Source organism: Tiliqua scincoides, chromosome 6 (assembly GCF_035046505.1).
Source record: "Tiliqua scincoides isolate rTilSci1 chromosome 6, rTilSci1.hap2, whole genome shotgun sequence".
NCBI classification, from domain to species: Eukaryota; Metazoa; Chordata; class Lepidosauria; order Squamata; family Scincidae; genus Tiliqua; species Tiliqua scincoides.
The window spans coordinates 60,592,654-60,613,917 of record NC_089826.1 but is presented as its reverse complement, the minus strand read 5'-3'; the positions used below and the strand labels follow the sequence as shown (position 1 = coordinate 60,613,917).

Sequence of the window (21,264 nt, the reverse complement as noted above, 5' to 3'; positions counted from 1 at the left end):
AATTCTGCTATTACTCCCACCAGCCTTACCCATGGTTGTGTTAAATCAACAGTTTTGTCAATCAAAATAAATGTAAACGAGAAATTAAATCGATTGGTCATACTTGGTATCGGTACCCATATAATACTTAACCATAATTAGGGTCAGCAAGAGGAGGCTAAGATGGATTCTCATTCAAGAAGAAAGGGTCTGTGGGAAGAAAGATAGTCCCGCACACACTCCTTTTCTCTTAACCATGATTAAACGAGTGCAATTGCCACATCTGCTGCAGCTCGAGGGGGCAGGCTTGACATGCTTCCAAATCAATTTATTCAGTTGAAGTTCTACCAAATACATGGTAACCGGGAAAGGTAAAGCTTTGCTATAGAGAATGGATTTTTCTAGGTTTGAGTACAACTGAGATTTGTCTGTCAAGATGCTACTATTTATGGCAGCCACAAAATAAGTATCCACAAAGAACAAGAAATTAACACTAACAAAAATGTTAACAGTCAGTATACTAATATGCTCTTATTTGCCCCTACACCAGAATCTTGTTCGTAAGAACTTCAAAGAAGCGGTGAAGGAAGCAGCAAGAGTGACTTGTTGTGATACATCACAAAAGCCAAGGATCTCCTTGGTAAGTTCTGGAAACCATTGAAGCTCAGAACTCTTTACAGGAACAAATCATGTCCCAATTACCCCAATCAAGTTCCAATTATCATTCTGAGAGATGCCATTAAAGTTAGTCAGACTCGCAGCATAAGCCTATACACACTGTGTTCAATGGGACTTACTCCCAGGAAAGTATACATAGGTTTGTAGCCCTTAGCTGGCAAATAAGCTGTGGGGCAAGGTAATGCTCTCTTCAAAGGTGAGGTGAGCATTAGACCCCAAATTTTTCTCCATTCCATAGTAAAAAATAAAAGCAGGATTTGACTTCCTTAGTTTCCCCTTCCTTGAAGAACTGCTGCTTGGAAAATTGGGGATGGGAGACAACAACCCAACTCCATTGGGTCTGCCTTATATTAAGGCTTTCCCAGAAGGAGTAGGCTTTTGTTTCTCAACCTGAATCTTCTTGGGTGCAGCTCTTCAGCCAAGCATCTGAAAATTGTCACTGTTGATGCTGCTTTTTCAAGCCTCTAGTTGACTTGGAAAATTGTGATTTTTTTTTAAAAAAATTTAATTTTAATGATGGGCAGCCCAATCCTATCTTTCACTGGAACAGGCAGGCAGGCAGGCCTGCACTGTAGCCAGCACACGGTAGGAGGTGGCTGCTGCACAACTTGGAGTAAGGGAATTTATTTCCCCTTATCCCATGTAGTTCGGCAGCCACCTCAATGGGGATACTCGGATCTGCACTGAGGATATTTGCAGGGCAGGGAAATCACTGGCACAAGTCTGAGCAGCCCAGTGTAGTGCCGGGCTGCTGGGGGGGTGTTAGGACATGGGCTAGGTCACACTGGCTGGACTCACCCTTCTCCTGGGCCCACTCCACTTACCCGCCCACCCCACCCCAAAATGCTCCCCGTTCTGCTCTCTCTCAACCCTCACCACACCTCCATGCCAGCCTCTCTAGGCTGGCACAAATTCACCAGATCTAAGCCCAAATCTGGTGCCGGGAGACCAGCATGCATCCTTGTGTCATCCAACCCGGCTCAAGTCATTGGCAGATGTGCCTTACCACACGTTAGCCATATCAAGCACTTTGGATTGTGCTCTCATTGTAAGCAAGAGAGAGCAAGCTTCCCTGTCTCTACTCATGATAACATCAGGAGAAGGAAGAAAATAACTATAAGCTATCATGCTACTTTTTCTACTGCAATGAACCAATTCTGAAACTCATGTAGATTCTTCTGAACTTTGCTGTGTGGTGTTCTGACTAATTTTATAAATAAATAAATAAATAAAATTTATATATATATAAATATAAATAAATATATATAAATGAGTCAGAACATATTTCAATAAAAGCAGCTGGCAGCTGTAACTGAATGTTCAATATATAAGCAGTCATCCAGACAAGGCTGAATACTGACTAGGTAAAAAAAAAATCAACAAAATCTGCTTGATTCTTTTCCAGATGTAATAAAGAATATTGACCCAGGCTGGCATTTTAAGAAGTTCTGTTTTTAGGTTCTTAAAATAAATATTATTGAACAAGTAAAACTTCCTAGGACTAAAGAGGGGGGAGAAGAGAGAACTTCCAGAATTGGGGATATGCATTATGCCAAGCTTGCATCCAAAACTGGGCTCAGAGGCAGTTGATTTCTCTAACATAATCAAATCCCCAGAAGAAATGGTCTTTGAAACCTAATGATGATAATATTAAGCAGCCAAGCCAGTGGCATCTACTTGAGATCTTTGAATGTAAATGATATGGGTGGAAGTAGGTCAGTGATTTGTTAACTATACTTTTTTTAGTCTAAAGATAATTCATGCAGTTAGAGGAGACTATGGGATCTGTGTGGTGACAACTGAGCAACAGAAGCAGAATGTGAGATTCCCACACATCCTATTGGATGTGACTGGAAAATGTTAATGAGGCAGGTCTTATCCTTAGCATTGCACTGCATTAATGAGGTAATGAGAAGTAACTTAAATCACTTTTCATTGATGTGATGAGGTGGAACCAGATGACAAGGATTGTATGACGAACATAAAGCAGATGTCTGTGAACAGTATTGTAGTTAATGCATATAGATGCTAGTGAGCAAACTGAGATACAGTAGCATTTTCCCAGTATTGTATGAATGAATACCCAGTTCTAAAGCACAAATGAATGAAGTTGTTCATTCAAGAGAACTTGGAACAGAGGCTATGCAGGTGGGTTTGGTCTGCATTTTTAGTGGCTGGGATCATAAAAAACTGGTTTAGCTTCTTCTACTAACAGATCTCACATTTACAACATGTTAAATCTGGAATCTGGTTTCAGCTTTGTGGAAATTCATTGCTCTAAAGCAGGGGTGTCAGACATAAGGCCCACTGGCCAAATACAGCCCACAGAAACTCTTTATCAGCCCATGTGATAATTGGGCTTCAGCACCAGTATCGAGTGCTCTCAGCTGCTGAGTTGCAAAATGGGTAGAAATGGTGCTGCTGAAAGGGTGATTATAGGAGAGCCCAACTATCATGCACGCCACCCTTTCAGCAGCAGTACTTCTGCTGAGGTGTCACTGCTGGAAGAGTGGCCCAGTGTGATAACTAGCCTTACCTGGTTCTGCCCTTTCAGCAGCACCAGTTCTGTAAAGGGAGAGGGAGAGATAGAAGGAGATCTCAGAAAGCCAAGAATGGTACAGAGGAAGTGGTGGACCAAGAGGGGTGAGAGAGGGAGAAAGGAGACTACCAAAGCAGTGGGATAGTCCAGTTACCATGCAAGCCACCTTTTCAACAGTGCCTCTGGCCAAGGTGTCACTTTGCAGAGCACCTCTCAGCTGCTGAGCTATGAATTGACACCACCATAGAAGTGGTACAGCTGAAAGAGCAGAGCTCTCCCATATCTTGAAATATGATCAAGATTTGCATATTTTCTCGGCTGTCATTTGCAGCTAGTGAGTTCATAGGTTGGTTTCTCACATGAAAAAGGAGTGCTTATTTCTGGTAATCCCCAGCACTTCACTTCATGCTGAATGACATCACTTTTGGCCTTCAGTAGGCACCATGAATGCTATTCAGCCCACTAATTGAATCTCTTGATCAAAAGCAGGGGTGTCTAAACATTTTGGCAGGAGGGCCACATCATCTCTCTGACACTGTGTCAGGGGCCGGGGGAAAAAAAGAATTAATTTACATTTAAAATTTCAATAAATTTACATAGGTGGATATAATTGAGATGGAACTTATATGAATGAATGAAGGTCTTGCAGTAGCTCAAGGCCTATAAAAGGCCTTGCACAAAGCAAGGCTAGCCTTTCTTTCACTGCCACTGCTGCATCACAGATGTGAAACAGCAAGTAGTGGAGGGAGGCCTCATTCCACAGCTCAGGTGAGAGGTCAAACAGTCGTCTTCACACTGAGAGCAGTTGCGTCCGGCCAGCACGGGCTCCAGCAAGTCTCTGGAAGGCCAGAGGCTCATTGGAGACTGGGTGCTCCCTACGGGCCAGATTGGGAGACCCCGGGGGCCGCAAGTGGCCCCCGGGCCGGGGTTTGGGCATCCCTGCTCTAGTCTAATGGAATGGCTCATTCCAAGTTCTTTTTCAGGATGAGAACCTGGGCTGGGTTTTGGACACCCCTGATCTAAAGTGTACAAGAGTAACCTTTTAAAACTTCCTGGTGACAAAAAAACTAAGAAAAACATTTTGAGAAACACTGGCAACAAGGCCAGTGGGAATAAGAGATTAAGCAGTGACTTTTTTGAATAAGATAGAGGACCATGAGTGGCAGTACCATATGGAAATTGCGCATCTCATGATCTTAATGAACAGGGTGCGACTTCTGCACCAAGAGGAAAGTCATTGTTCGACAGGATTCTATTGGCATATTTCCATAGGAAAATCTTGAGAGCTGCCAAGTGAATTACTACGTATGAGTGTATGATTTGTAGGTATGATTTTGCCTTTAACCTAATCATTCTAGGAACAGGAACTTCAGAGCACAATCCTATGAATGTTTACTCAGAAATAAATCTTATTGTATTCAGTAGGATTTACGCATAAGTAAGGGGCATAGGAACACTTACGGCACAATCCTAACCAACTTTCCAGCACTGACATAGCTGTGCCAATGTGGTGTGCACTGCGGGGAGGCAGTCAAGGAGTCCTCAAGGTAAGGGCATGTTTGTTACCTTACCATGGGCTGCATTGCGGCTATGCAGGTGCTGGAAAGTTACTTAGGATTGCACCCTTAGTTACTGTGCATTATAAAATGTGTGTTAATGAAAGATGTGAACTTTAAAAGCTCATTCCAGATTATATCCATTTACTTCAGCTGTGAACAGGAGCAGTGCCTTGGGATAATTGGGCAAGGCAACTGTTGATGTATCAGCATCTGCCTCTGATGAGATCAACAGTGTGAACTTGGTTTTGGTATACTTTAGTTTGACCAACGCTTGATATCATTTTGATATCTCTAGTCCAGGGGTTCCAAACATTTTGGCAGGAGGGCCACATCATCTCTCTGACACTGTGTCGGGGGCCGGGAAAAAAAATTAATTTACATTTAAAATTTGAATAAATTTACATACATGAATTTATTAGAGATGGAACTTATATGAATGAATGAAGGTCTTGCAGTAGCTCAAGGTCAGCCTTTCCTTTGCTGCCACTGCTGCATCACAGATGTGAAACAGCAAGTAGCGGAGGGAGCCCTCGTCCCACAGCTCAGGTGAAAGGTCAAACAGTCATCCTCACACTGAGAGCAGTTCTGTTGGGCCAGCATGGGCTCCAGCAAGTCTCTGGAGGGCCAGAGGCTCATTGGAGACTGGGGGCTCCCCACGGGCCTGATTGGGAGACCCCAAGGGCTGCAAGTGGCCCCTGGGCTGGGGTTTGGGCACCCCTGCTCTAGTCTAATGGAATGGCTCATTCCAAGTTCTTTTTCAGGATGAGAACAATCTGAAATGATTTTTATGGAGAGGTATGCAAAGAAAATTGTGTTGGGACTGAAAATCCTCAGAGATTATGTAGAAAATAAATCAATGAAAAAACCCACATGAATTTTGCAGGAAAGTGGGGAACTGGCATGCTATCCTGTGTGTGGTCGGTCCTGCAAAATAGAAATCACTTTTCCATTCTAACACTGTGTGTGTGTTCTCCACAAAAATTATTCAGAAGTACTCCTGTTGGGGGAGATGTATTGGAATGGTCCCTTGGTGAATCACTTGAGACCTTGGCATAATGAATATTTCACCATTAGCCCAATATAGAAAGATTGAGAATATAGTGCAGTGAATGTCTGCACAGAAATGCCATCTTGTCAGGCATCTGAAAGGAATGAGAATGATCTGATAAGTCATGATGCATGAGTCATGAATACTCCTATGAAAATGCCTAATGAAAATGCTGTTTATGAATAACATACTGTTCCATAGGATACATAACTCTAGAGCTGAACTGTATTATAAGTTTTTCCAAGTCACTTTTAAAGGCAGTCACAGTGAAGTATGGAACATAGGATAAACAGAATGAAGGTACTTTGCTAACCCTGAATGAAAAGGGGTAAACTTTAGTTTGAGTTATCTTTTTACTTTAGTAGCATAGCTTTCAGTTTGGTGGACTATGGGGCATACAGTTCAGTCTGTTGTCTTTGGTCATCTGAGAGAACCCTTTTGGTTGTGCCACCATTAAGAGAGGTCAGGGGGATGGCACCTCTCAGAAATAGGGCCTTTCAGTGGTGGCGCCTGTACTGTGGAATTTCCTCCCCTTTGAGCTGAGAACAGCTCCTTTGTTGTTAACCTTTTGGTGAGACGTGAAGACATCTTTATTCCATAGAGCCTTTGATGCCCTGTACGAGGGTATGATAGCTGCTTTTTCAGTAATTCACTTAATGTTTTAAATAGTGGTTTCATTGCTGCTGCTTACCTTTTATTGTCTATTTTATAGTTTTATTTGTATTTTATAGTTCTTTATGTATTTTAATTTTATGTATTTTAATTGTTAGCCGCCTTGGGTACCCTTTGGGAAGAAAGGCAGGGTACAAACTGAGTGAATGAATAAATAAATAAATAAAATAATGGAATTGCACCTGTTTGTGACGTTACCAGGCCTGCACCCCTTTCCCGTCTCCACCTACCATGTGTCTAATGGGTGGCATTCAGAGAGCTGCCTGTGTGGAGAGAAGGTATGCCTGCACAAGGAGTGGTTCTCATTTCTGCTAATTATCATGTAGTTGAAGCCATTATATTCCAATCTGTCCTGGAGGAGCCCTAACTTGCAGGAGCAGCTTCTCAGGTTCAAGGTCTGCAGTAGGAAGTTAGAGGCTGGAAAGGCCTCATTTCGTTAGTGGAAACTCTCCTTGTGGTTGTTTGGATCTTTCCCAAAGGCTACATGTGCCAAAGTGTTTATGTGGTAACATGAGATCCATACCTTCTAAAGTAGAGTGACCAGAGCAGGGAAGAGGGAGAATGAAAATGCTGAATGACAGGTGTTCATGGAAAAGACATGCATGGCATACTATTTTATGTTATGTCCAACATATGGACACTGGGGGTGTGACATGCAGGCCCTGGTGTTTGAGTGTTTTCCGTATGCATTATTAGATCTGATGTATATTTATTCCCGGTTTTCCTAAGGGTCACCCTGTTAACCAATAATTTAAAATAGTGTCTGTCTGCCTACTAATTTTTGTAGGAAACTATTCCGTTATGGGTTTTTTCTTACGATTCTGAAGGTTTTCTTTTTCCAACATGTATCTAATGAAAAAGATCAATTTTGGATAGCTGAATGTTACATATTGCTTATGTAAATGCAATATGTTTGCATTTTGTTATGTTTTACATTTTGCTTATTACTTATGCTTTTTTAGCTATTCCTGTATTATAAAAATAACACTTTAGAATTAATTAGCACAGTATATAATCTGTGAAAAGATTGTTTTGAGAAATATAGTTCTGGTGTGGAATGCAAAATGTTTGTAGTATTCACATTCACGTTCAGCCAGCTAGAACCATACTTTTCAATTAAATGTTTATTGTAATTCCATACAATGGAATAATTCATTCTGAAATTTAGCCTGTTCATGAGTTTTAGAATGTGTTATGGTGACATCCAGAAAGCAGACTTACAGTGAAAGGTTCAGTGCTTTAATAGAATTTAACAGAAAATATGGGCAGTAGAGGGACAGAGAGACCTCTACACATGACAGAGAGACTCCTCTACACGTAGGAGTAAATTAGCAACTTCCAAGCTATGTGCCAGAGCACACCAGTTGCCATGAGGGACTGAAGTGTGGCTTAAAAAAATAAGATCTGTTCCTCTATCTGCCAGCAATAGCATTCTGAGGAAAGAAATACAGTTGCACAAAGATTCCCTAATGCAACCTACATCACGGGCAGGAGGTCTGGTCTAGAGGGTAGAGCCTCCGTCTGCCTGAAGATAACATCCACAAGGTCGCCAGTTCAAGGCCACCGGCACCGTGCGACCTTGAAGCAGCTGACAAGCTGAAGCCGAGCTATTCCATCTGCTCTGAGCGTAGGAGGATGGAGGCCAGAATGTGAAGCCAGATCGGAATGAAACACCTGAATGTAGTGGTTCTTGAAAGAAAGAACCTTCTTTCAAATTGTAAAAATCCCTATTTAATAAGGGATTTAAATAAAGCCTGCCCATGTAAACCGCCTTGAATAAAGTCTTGAATAAAGACCAAGAAAGGCGGTATATAAATACCTGTTGTTATTGTTATCACAGCTGATGGATGCAGGGAAATCCCTGAAGTATCATTTTTCCAGAAAACTCAGTGGCCCAGTTCAGGTGTAATAGCAGAACATGTTTGTCAATTTGTGTATGAGCTATGACTAGCCTCACACTCAATATGTCCAAACTACATACAATTTGACTTGGAAGTTTTCTGTTTTGTGTGCTAAGTGGTACATCATGTCCATGAATGCAAAATGCAGGCAAAGAGTGTGGTGGAAAGGAAGCTTTAGAACTTTGTACAGGACCAAACTGGATATGCCTCAGAATGTATAATTTAGTTGGTAGTTTTTTTTTCCGTTTTGTGTGTATGTGCGCGCGCGCGCGCGCGTGTGTGTGTGTTAAACGTGCTGCATTTCATGTGCAAAACAAGGAGAACCAGTAGTGGAGGGCTTTAGAATGGCCCACCCCTACAGTTCCAACCCTGATCACTTGCTCCCTCTGCGCTATTTATAGGAGATAAATCTCTCCTATAAATAAATAAATAAATTTGACAAATAGCGGGACAGGGAGTGATCAGGTTCAGGACTGTAGCAGATGACAAGTTCTATAGCTTCCTTACCACCGCACAGTTTGCCTGTATTTTGCATGCATATGCCTGATGCACCACTTAGCACACAAAACAAAGAATTTCCAAGCCAAATTGTGTGTTCCTGGGCATGTGTAGTTTTGCCCTTTAAAGTAGTTCAGCATCCAAGCTGTGAAGGAAACTAAGGGCCCAATCCTATCCAGGAAAGTGTCGACCCAATGTGCGGCGGCAGTGAAGAAGGCCAATTCTATGCTTGGAATCATTAGGAAGGGTATTGAGAACAAAACGGCTAATATTATAATGCCATTGTACAAATCGATGGTAAGATCACACCTGGAGTATTGTGTTCAGTTCTGGTTGCCGCATCTCAAAAAAGACATAGTGGAAATGGAAAAGGTGCAAAAGAGAGCGACTAAGATGATTACGGGGCTGGGGCACCTTCCTTATGAGGAAAGGCTACGGCATTTGGGCCTCTTCAGCCTAGAAAAGAGACGCCTGAGGGGGGACATGATTGAGACATACAAAATTATGCAGGGGATGGACAGAGTGGATAGGGAGATGCTCTTTACACTCTCACATAACACCAGAACCAGGGGACATCCACTAAAATTGAGTGTTGGGAGAGTTAGAACAGACAAAAGAAAATATTTCTTTACTCAGCGTGTGGTTGTTCTGTGGAACTCCTTGCTACAGGATGTGGTGATGACATCTAGCCTGGACGCCTTTAAAAGGGGATTGGACAAGTTTCTGGAGGAAAAATCCATTATGGGGTACAAGCCATGATGTGTATGCGCAACCTCCTGATTTTAGAAATGGGTTATGTCAGAATGCCAGATGCAAGGGAGGGCACCAGGATGAGGTCTCTTGTTATCTGGTGTGCTCCCTGGGGCATTTGGTGGGCTGCTGTGAGATACAGGAAGCTGGACTAGATGGGCCTATGGCCTGATCCAGTGGGGCTGTTCTTATGTTCTTATGTAGTTTTCCAGTGCCAGTGCAAGCTGTGCCAATAGGGTATGCACTTCCTCCTGTGGTGGGGAGACAGTCACAGAGGCCTGCTCAAGGTATAGGAACAGTTGATCCCTTACCTCAGAGCTGCATCGAGGCTACACTGGTGCTGGAAAGTTGGATAGGATTGGGCCCTAAGAGTGCAACCCTATATGCACTAGGACGATGTTGTTCAACCTGTGGGTTGTGACCCCACTGGGGTTGCAAAGCCTCATTTGAGGGGTCATAGCAAACTTTCAAAGTCTGTGCAAGAGAGGGCTTGGATCTAATCTAGTAATGGTACTACCTTATCAAAACTGAGTTCTTGATAGAATTCTGCACAACCTCTTCTTGCTATCTTGCCCTGCAGCTCCTAAGGCTGGCCCTGCTCTTGAGTGCTACCTCACAGGATTGTTGTGAAGACACAAGAGGTAGGGAAAATGGGCAGTTTGAGTCCTGGGAGGGGGCAGGATCAACAGTGGGTCCCCAGTACCATTATTTCTTGGGGTCATCTACTGAGCTAGATGTCCAAAGGTCCTCCTGAAACAGTTTAAGTCAGTCTCTTATAATCATATGAGATATATTAATGGAAAATCTCCACTAATTTCTTGCTGTTGCACAACTGATTGATGCTTTTGGGGAAGTCAGTCAGATAACCAGCAGGCAGAGAAGTCAGCACCCCTTCCCTCACACTAGTGCTCTGATAAGAGTTGGAGCTGCCATCGGCCCCACCCCACCCCAGTGTGCTTTCTCCAGAAATGAAAGCATTGAGAAATTGATCACAACTCTTCATTGTCTCATCGTTTTGGCCCTTTGTTAAAAGTTTCCGTTTTCTACCATCCATATTTGATAGGTGCTGCTGCAGAACCCTTTGCAAATGGAAAATCTTTATCCTGTTTCCTGTCATACTGCTGATCCCTTGTTAGAAAGTTGACTCTGCTAATTTTTTTTCCTTTTGACAGCCTTCAACACATTTGTGCTTCATGAACTTTGGTTCACAGATGGGTCTTTGAATTGCTTAGCATGCACCATTACTTGAAGACATAGGGAAAAGGTGAATATTTGCAGAATATTTGCAGCAGCAGTGAGTTTTCCAACCCCGTGCCTTCTCCCCTTCTTGCTGATGCTGAGTGCTTCTTTTGGAGTTGTAGCTACTTTGGAATGTCTTGTTTGTGAAGCAAATTATTTTCTGCAGGTGTCAGCTTCTTCTAGGAAGGTCTAGTGAATCACCTCATTTACATATGCAGCAGGGTTTTGTTTTTTTAACCATCAGTTTGATCTTTGTATGAACTTCTATCAGTGGGAAGCAGTACAGAAGGTGGGGGGGGGGTCTGTATGTATGAAAGTCATTCAGCCCAACTAATGTATCTTATATGAATTTATGAGACTGACTTATACTGGTTCAGGTGGAGTGTTGGTCTTCTCTAGTTCAGGATTGGCCACTTTGACTGGCAGTAGTTTTTCAGGATTTGTCTGAGGTTTTTCTGATCCTACCTGGACATGCCGTGGACTGAACATGGGTTCTGATCTATGGGTGCAAATACTGATGCAACTGAATCCTTAGAACAGAGGGGTCCCTGTTGTGTGTCAGGAGCTGTTGGGCCATCATCTTCCCTGAAGCTGCAGCCACTGCTACTGCCTCCACCTTCTTTTGTTGGTTCCTCTAATCCTGCCAGGCAAGGAGAGGAAGGGAATGGAAAAGGAAAGGTGGGAGAAAGCTTCTTGCTTCCTGGAGTCTTTAGAGCGGAACAGGTGGAGGGAGGGGGAACGAAAGAAAAGAGGGAGGTGGAAGCTCAAATGATGGAGGGGCCTCAGCAGAATCTGCTGCAGTCAGACATCTCTACAAGTGTGTAGGCATCTGGGTCATCCCATTAGGAAGCTCTGCCTTAAAATTTGAGCTTTATTCACTGAATTCTGCTGCTGTTGGATTTGGGCTCTTTATTCTCTTCCTCATTTAATGTTGAGTTTAATAGCTTCTGTGCAAGTGACTAAACATCTCCCTTCCTGCCATGGTATTAGGATGTTCCTCTATTCTGGCAGTTGGATACTTTGCATATTCATATTTCCTGTGATACATGAGCTTTTTTATGAATAAGCACTCTTGTGTCTAAAGGGTTTCTAGGTAAATATGTAAATAAATCTGCCTTTTATCTTTTAAAAAGAAAGTGGGGAAGGCAGAGGGAGGGCAGGCAAACAAACCTGTGGTTTGCAACAGGAATTCCAGATCCATTTTGCACATTATATAGCAGGAAACCTATGTGTGCTGTCTTTTTTACCAACTCCACACTCAGCAGGGCAGTGCAGCCAGTCTTGACTTTTGAGTATAATGGTGTGATGCCCAGCACAGATTTGTCTCATTCATGTCTTATCTTTTTAGATGTGTGTTTAGCACCATGTATGTACCAAATGTGCTTTTAGTCTTTAATGGTGGTGGAAGCTGGTGGTTTCTTTTACAATAATATTTTGAATGCTTTTGTGATGCATACAGTTCATGTTTGGGGTGGCTTACATTTTGGCAAGCCAAAGTAGTGGTGTTCTTTTCCTAAAACAAATAGGTCTGGACATGAGAGAAATATCTGGAATGGGCATTTTTAGGTGGAATTTGGAAAAGAAAACTGTAATGTTTGACCTAACAACACAGCAGGATAAAAATATCCCTGAATTGTTCAGTTGCAGATTTTTGGGATTGAAGTGTCCTTTCTAGCCCCAAAAGCAGTTGGGAAACATGTATGAAGTTGAAGGGTATAAGATGAATTGTATTTCTGTCCAGTTGGTTCTGTGTAAGAAAAACAGTAGCTAGCTTACTGTTTGCTTTCCAACTGCACTGCTAGCATATGGCAAATTAACAGCAGTAGTTGCTTATAGTGTACTGTGATGTCTAGTGTCATCAGCTCATGTAATTTTTAGACATCCTTTTTTAATCTAAAAGAATATCATAGTAAGAGATTGCTGTAAATGATGTTTCCTTTATGGTGCTGAAATATGAAGTATGAGGTGCATAAGTGTTCATTTGTGTAACATTAAAGTCTAGATTTTCTAAATCATTTCTCTCAGTGGTTGTAATTGTTACATACCATTTAAGAAAGGGGCTAAAACAATAGCTCTGATCTTGGTGTAGCTGTGTGCAGGTAGTTTCAGACAAGAAGTAGTGACCCTGGTTGGGGAAGTTACCACTTTTCTCAAAATCCAGACAGAATGGGGTTTGGATGAGCTTCACATGATGGATGAAGCTGCTAGATGCTCATCTGTATTAACTTTGTACACTGAAACCTATTTTCTTGCATACGCATTCCTTTTCATATTGGGGACAATTGGAAGTCAAGGCATATGTTGCTTCTGCTCTTCATAAATAACTTGGATAATGTGAGTACACTTTCTAGTTTTATATACTAATTGCATGCCTTGTATTGCCTCTTGGGTGCCATTTTTGGCAGAGTGTATGACTCAGGCATCTTAAAAATAATTAGATAAATATATGTTTACAAGTTCCAGTTAAAGTTAATTGATGATAAGTGTTTGTGATTTAGTAATCATATGTTTAAACTCTTTTCCAAGTTAACGGGTGGAAGGTTCTGATACTGGGGAAAATACAAGTAATTTTTTTAAGTTTAATTAGCATAGAGCAGGCTAACTTGTCTAATGTCTGTGCAAAGACAACTTGTTGATCTTTAGAACCCAGGAAAAAAGGGATCAAACTCCAGTTTATCAGCAAATTAATACTTACCAGGCATCCGTACAATCAAAAAGGCAACCAACTGTTTTAATGGCATTGTCAAACCAACACTTAAGGAAAACAAAAAACCTAAATTAACTGGCTTTAATGTATCAGAACAAACTATAATTCAACTCATGCTAACTGCCTTAGGGTGTAATCCTTTCCTGCACTGGAACAGGCAAGCCAAGAGGCTTGCGCTGTATCCAGCACAGGATTGTGGCCATAAGCAGCTCAGCCAGCAGCAAGGGGAAACTTTTCCCCTTAGCTCTGGGTAAGGGCCACTGGAGCCTGTGCGTCTCCTTGGACTTGCACCACCTCTTGAGTGGCGCAAGTCTGAGGAGAGCGGAGCAGCTTGAAACCGCTCCATTCTTCCTGGGAACAGGGGTTGGGATACAGCATAATTGCCAGATTCCAGCCCCACTCCCCAGTCCTAGGGCTGCCCACCGCCTGCCCTCCCCCCACCCAGGAACACCCCCCCCCCGCATCCCCCCGCATCAGCCCAGGCAGGCCAATGCAAGAATCGGTGAGGAAGGCACCACGGACGTTGTATTCAGCCTCCGTGTGTCAGTGCATCTCCGTGTGCTGACATGGCTTCCTCCTGAGGAGGCGCAAGTCCCTGGAGCTGGCCCAAGCCCTTCAGGATTGCACCCTTCCTGTCATAAACACCACTCTGTCAGCACATGGAGATGTGTGCTGCTTGAGTACCGGTGGGAGGCTGGAGTTTTCTTCAAGCACCAGCATATCCTCCTGGACTTACTGAGTTGGCGGAGGAGGTGATGGAGTGGGGGAGAAACAGATCAGTTCTGAGAAGGGGTGGGGAAAAAGTTACAAAATGTTATATTATGGATTTTTCATTACAGGTGGAGCCTATTTATCCGTGTTAGTTCTGTTCCATGACTCAGCATGATTAACAAAAAACACCTTGTGCTACGTTCCATAGAGTTACACAAATACGCTGCAGCCTGACACTTGGGGCTGGAAGGAAACTAAGGCAGCTGTTATCAATCCCCTCCCCTCTGCTCCTTCGCCTCCCCCCCTCCGTACTAAGCCCTCAGCAATCAGCCCTCCCTTGCCAGCTGTCCCGCTTCTTTCATGCTGAGCTGAGCTTTTAAGAGTTCAGCCCTATGCATTTCTACTCAGAAGTAAGCCACATTGTAGTCAATAGAGCTTACTCCCAGGAAAGTGTGGATAGGATTGTAGCTTAAATCTTATGCTTTGCTTGCTGGAAAGGCTTCCTTGCTGGGCTGTTTTGTTTGTGTCTGCTGGAGCAGGAGAGCCTGCACCATCTCAGTGGGGGGGGGGGGATTCAGCAAGCATTCCCTGGGTTTTTTAAAGCAATCCCTTCTGTTGCTACCACACCTGCCCCTGTGTATGTGTGAGTGAGTGAGTGAGAGAGAGAGCTTCACCTTTCTGCATGTGGAGAGGTTTTCTGCCCCCCCCCTTCACCTCTTCAGCCTCGGCTGGCTCATGGGTTCCTTTGAAAGGGGAACCTCTTCCAGGGCTCCAGGGCTATTTCCCTACCTGTGCCAAGCAGAGCTTTTTTGCAGTGTTTTGGGCTGCCTGGAAAAAGAGTGAGATGCCAGCACAGGGCAAAGCAGCCAAAGGTGTGTGACTTTCAGTTCCCCCCACCCAATTCGAGTTGAGACAAATCCACAGATAAAAAATCCGTGGATAAATAGGTTGCACCTGTATTGCACTAGAGACCACTTCTGTTACAATATATGTCAAAGAGCCTCCAATTGTTATTATAGCAGCAAAACAATGCATATCTATGCATTCTCTCTCACATAGGTGAATAAAAAGCAGTGCAAGCAAACATTTTAAAGACAACATTCAACCAATAGCTACTTTCGAAGAGAATAGCTCTATTGCATTCATCCCATCAAGCTAAGAAACCTGATCAAAATAATATCTACTATACAATCTTCCTTTCTCAACCTGACTTGAAAAGTGGCTCAGTCCATGTTACACTGCTGAAATAATTCAAGTTTATGTTCATCAGTTTAGCAATCACTGGTTTTGCCTGTGATTTTTCCATGTTAGGGATAGGTTAGAGAAAGGGGCTCTTCTTGTGAGAATGGGAACTAGGAGTGTAGCATATTAAAAATGGTGTTTTTTTTTGGTAAAGTTAAAATATAATCTTATTAGGATCAGAACTTTCCTAGCTGCTAGTGTGTTATTGTATTCCAGTTAATAGCTGAGAAAAAACTTTCAGCATTGTAAGAGATTTTTAGAGCATGATGCAGGGATTGAGCAAGTGCTAAGAAGGGATGCATTGTAATTTTTTCCCATATGATTCAATTTTTTGTTTGTTTTTTAAAGAATGCACCATTGGGCAGTATTCCATCTAAAGGGTAACTACAGTCCAGAACATTATTACATGATTATCCTTTGTGAAACTTTGTAAAAGTAAATAGAAATTAAAACAGGAGAGGGAAGAAAAGGGGTCCATCTTTTCTTCAGTACCTAACATTTACCTGTTATAGAACATGTCATGAAGTATATCTCAGCCACTTTGACTTTTATACTTTTTTGAACACTACCAATGAGTTATTTCTCTCGTGCCCATGAAGCAGATTTCTGCCTAATCACTCCCAAGTCCACATACTAGGCTGGGAAAACTAAAATAACTCAAAGCAAACACACAGAGCAATCCCCCAAGAGTGCTTGAATCTACAAAATATCCTGGTATACAACAGGATATTGTTGTGGTATTTGCTATGTGGTATTTGCCATTAGAACTTTGTGTACCTTAAAACTAAGAAGGGTGTAATCCTTTAAGGCAGATGGTCAATAACGCAGAAATAAACCCATCATAAAAGTGCACTAACCACCATTTAGAAACATGTATAGTTCTCTTGCCCCAACTGAGCTCAAAGAGAAACTCATGTCCCAGCATAAGAATAAAATCTGTTTTGGTAGAAGCTAGATTTGCAAAGTGCTAATTGAATGACTGTTGTATTGATCACTACCAAACGGGTATTTTACCCTGCTCTCCAAGGGTAAAACTCTCTTACTTTACTTTTCCTTCTCTTCCAAGGACATTAGGATAGTATTCTTGGAATTTTCCCCTTTTTTCGAAGTCTTATCAGGTATGTTACAATTAGTGGGTGGCAAGTTTTGACAGTCAGCAAGTTTTATGTCTGAATGAGGATTTGAAACTGGATCTCCCTAGCCTTTGTGAAACATTATAGTCATTCTCCCCCACTGGCTTTGCTTACTGTCTCAGGAGGTACCTGCTGGAGATACTCGAGGACAGTGGATCCCAACTGTTTTTGCCCTCTTTAGGTATGACAGTCTGTTGGAACCCCGGAAGTGATGTCATTAAGCAAAAAGCAGGAAGTGGCATCATTGTGCAGGCAGGGTCAGAAGTGATGACATTAAGCAGGAAGTGAAGTCACTGCTTTTAATAAATCACAACACAAGGTTGTTAAGCAATGCACGACTATTCTGTGCTTAATAGCTGTTTGGAGACCATCTGTGCTTTCAAATGAATAACTTGAACTTATCTTACTGAATTCTGTGTAAGGATATGTGTGTTGTATCTATGTCTGCACATATCCCTTCTTACCCATCACCTTCACCTTCTTGCTAGGTGTGTGTAAATGCCACCTATGCTGGAGAATGTATTTGAAGATATGAGGATGTTGAAGTTCCCAAACATTAACTTGGAAATAGATCCATTGGAAGTTATCTGCTTTTCTTGTTTATAGTTATTTAACCGTCATTGTAGGCACTACGCTAAGCAGCTGTGCTTAGTTTAAAAAAAAAAATGGTTCCATCAAGGGGTTGTTAGTCGTTTTGCCTACAGCAGGCTTGAGTTCCTGCCAAAATTTGCTTATTTCACATTAAAAATACCTCAAGGTACTTTAAACACACACACACACAGTGCACACACACAAGTCCCAACTTCAGCACAAACTCACTTTCCTTGCTACACAGGTTATCACAGAATTGATGATGGTATCATCAAGAGCTGTCATTTCCCATGGTCCAAGCATTCCTGTCTCATTATGGTCTCATCAAACAAATTTTGCTGGCTTGAAAATGTTGTAGAAACTTGTTTGAGCCCAGTGAGACAGGAAGAAATGGAGATGTGTATGCTATAGGTAATGCTGGCTTTTGGACTGTGTTCCAATTGGTTAGTCACAGGTATCATAACACTTTTCAGTCTCTGAAAAGCTACTTGTATACATAGTCTGATACATCCATTTTTAAACACAATAAATTGTAGTATAACATTGGTTGAATGTTGAAAACAATAGCAAAAAACAAATTATGCAAAGAAAATGGTGTACCACAAGTGTAACGGAGTTAGGAATCTGGGAAGATTATCCTTCTCTCTGCTCCATCTATATATTCTTCTATGGTTTAGCAAAACAGTAGATTTTTGTCATCATCTGTCTTTTTGACATAAGGCTGGCAAACTAGTGCTTTTCTGAGCTAGCAGATTTCAACTAGAGTTTTGCAAAGTGGGCTAAATATTACCATTAGCACTCCAAAACAGCTGTACTTGCAAAGGTGTAATGCAGTTTTGGATGGTACTTGTGCTTGTCATGGACTCCAAATTAAGAGTTCACTGGAGCAGAATGGGGAATGTATTCTGATTGTTCCTTGCTCTTATTTTCTTGTGCAGAAACTTTACATAGAATATGTTCCTTAGAAGTCATGTTCAACCTCAAGAAGGTCAGTGGGATGTCATCATTCTATGTATAAGTGACAAATGTTGTCTTTTTCCATCAGCAAAACTGCATCAATGAGAGGTCATTCAAATGCTTTCAAGCAATAAAGAGGCAGTTTTTGTTAAACTTGCACAACCAGCTCATGAAGTATGATACCTAAATTAAGCTAACACTCACCTGGCAGTGTCTGGTCACAGAGTGACAAGCCAGTCTGTGACTTCAGAGCAACGAAGGCAGTGGCCACTGTAGATGCCTTGCCTGCATGGGGCTACAGTAACATTAGAACAAGCTAGGAACTCACCATTAAACAACTTCAACAATCTGTGGCCATGGAAATGGATTTAGCACGTGGACTGGGGTTGGACTGAAGGCTCATAAACAGTTAGCCCAGGAATCAGGGAAGCTAAGAGACTGACTGGTATGAGCTCCCGAGGTTTTCAGGCACACGTTTTTCTCTGCCCTAGTTGCGGATGCCTAATATTGAGCCTGGAGTCTTACACATGAAAATCATGTGTTCTATAACTGACCAGCACCCTTCCCATCCATATTTCAGGTTCGTTTCAACTATCTGCTTGGAGTGGTCCTTTCAGGCATCCCACCTCTCTCAACTTTCAGTCTATTTGCTTCCTTAGTGTAGTCAGCACTGAGCTAACAAACCAATGGTCTGACTCGAAATAAGGCAACTTCCTATGTTCCTTTGTTGGGATAGATGGGGGAGCAAAATAGGCACTAAGAGGCAAAAGAGGGAAAAGGGCTTAAGACCTAGGCACAGAAATGAGAAGTAGGCAGGCTATACACTATCAGCAGTATGGATGAGAATGAGTTAGCTCTAGAAAGGTAAAATTGTATGCTAGAAAGCCATAAGCAAATATAAAAAGGGAAAAGGAGGCTGAAGAGATAAGTTTATAAGCAAAATGAATGGAGAGAATAACAAATGGGACTCGGAGAGATAAGTGCTTGATGGGGAGAGAATAGATAAGCAAGGGAAGTTGGCTGGGCAGGTTGGGGATTTTTTATCAGGGAGGCAAAACAGGCAGTTTGGGTAGGGGATGATTTTCACATATTGATTGAACTAACTAGGCAAATGTTTCAGGCCTCAAGTAATTATGTCAGTGGGAGAGTGACCCAGTTTTTATGGTTCAAGGTCAATTGGAACTGAATTATTTGTCTGCGGAATAAGCTAATGATTCTGTGCTAATTTTCCAGCTTCTGGTGTTTGACCCAAATATTCTCCCCCCCCTCCCAAGACTATAGGAGTCTGTGCACTAAGGATAACAGACTTCTGTCTGTCTATGGCCAAAATTTATTTATTTATTTGAAAAATTTATATTTGCATATGGTTGCCCTGAAAGAAGCAGGTACTTCCCTCTGAAGCTTTGCCCTTGTCAAGGTGAAGTACCTACATCAGGGGTGCTCAATAGGTGGATCGCGATCTACCGGTAGATCGCGAGGCAAAATGAGTAGATCGTGGAGTGCTGACCCCCCCTTCAGGTGCCTCTGGGAGGAAACGCCGGGAGTAAGGCCCATTGTACTCAATGGGGCTTACTCCCAGGTAAGTGTGGCTAGGATTGCAGCCTCACAGCCTAATCCTAGGCACGTCTACTCAGGAGAAAGTCCTGTTATACTCAGTGGGGCTCAAGGTACACCAACATACATTGTACACAAAAACGTTATATGTTATGATGGCGCGAACATTGTAAAAAAAACTCTGGTAGATCTCCGGGCCTTGCTGGGTTTCAAAGTAGCTCACGAGCCAAAAAAGTGTAAGCACCCCTGACCTACATGGTGTTTATGAAGCACCTAGTAAGCAAGGAAAGGTGGTTTGGATTTTTCCAAGGTGATCTGCCCACCCCTTCCTTGCACTTTATGAAGACTGTATGCATGCAGCATCCCTGCTCCACCTGTCTTCAGTTCTTAGTGAGCATGAGCCGGGGATACAGGGTTCCCAGCATTCCCTGTGCTTGTTCATTGCAAACAGAAGAATCTTGGACTGGAGGCTTCATGGTGCATACTCTAAGTAAAGGAGAGGGGGTCAGAAGCAATCTGCTGTGTTATCCACCTGCCCTCAATAGAAGAGGGAAGCCCTCTGAGCTGCTGGCTTGGCATCCGCAACTGCTAAGTCTGTGGATAAGGAGAGCCCACTGTAGTTTGAATATACTGTACGAGAGTAATTTGATCCAATTTCCTAGAATTTCCTTGATCGGATAGGCTTATCCAAATTTTCATTTTTGCCTTTTAAAGGGGAAGATTCCACAGTTCCAACAATTTGTTGTTTCAGTCAAGAAATATTTCCTTGCACCTAATCTTAATTTATCTTTCTAGAATTTGATCCCATTCACCGTAAGCCAGTTTAACTGTTACCTTTTACAGCCTGCATCTGTTGAACTCAAATTGACATAATTCTGGAAAGCACGTAGCCTCTTCAAAATTATCTATCCAGTGGTACATGAAAACAGTGTAAAGCTCTGTGATGCACCCTGGGTGGTCTCCTCTAGATCAGGGGTTCCAAACTCCAGCCCAGGGACCAGATGCAACCTGCGACAAGCCTCTATCCAGCCAGCGGCAAGCCTCTGAACCCCTACAAGCCTCTGGCCCGCTCAACTAAACTTGACCAGAGCTATGTTCCAGTTGCTTCTGGAGGTTGTTCTGTGAGCCAGGGAGGCCACATGCCTCCCCTCAGAATGTCTTCTAAAGGCCTAAAAACATCACTTCCTGGTTTTCCTGAAAAACCAGAAGTGACTTTTTGGGCCATCTGAAGGCTTTATGCTTTCTGAGGCTTTCTAATGTGTTTGTTTAAATTTTATATTTAAAATGTATTGATTTTTTCTACCCTCGACACCATGCCAGATATTTGATGTGGTCCTTTGGCCTAAAAGTTTAGAAACCCCTGCTCTAGTTCAGGAGTATCAAACCCGTTTCATACAGAGTGCCAAAGCTAGCATTCATGGTTCCTGTGGAGGGCCAGAAGTGACATCATTAAGCAGAAAATGACATCATTAAGTAGATGATGACCAGAAATAAGCTTTGTTCTCA

The 21,264-nt window shown here is 42.5% G+C and overlaps 1 protein-coding gene across 32 annotated transcripts in view; it reads left to right on the top strand.

Moving 5' to 3' along the window:
- The window catches only part of SORBS2 (sorbin and SH3 domain containing 2), a 327,753-nt gene that overhangs the window by 153,063 nt on the left and 153,426 nt on the right, over window positions 1–21,264 (top strand). For 2 of the 32 annotated variants that reach the window (XM_066631535.1, XM_066631536.1), the window contains one exon: window positions 530–619. The exons of the other annotated variants lie outside the window; for them this stretch is intronic. The gene's annotated coding sequence lies outside the window, so the exon portion shown is untranslated. The remainder of the gene's footprint in view (window positions 1–529; window positions 620–21,264) is intronic. 32 annotated transcript variants of the gene reach the window in all.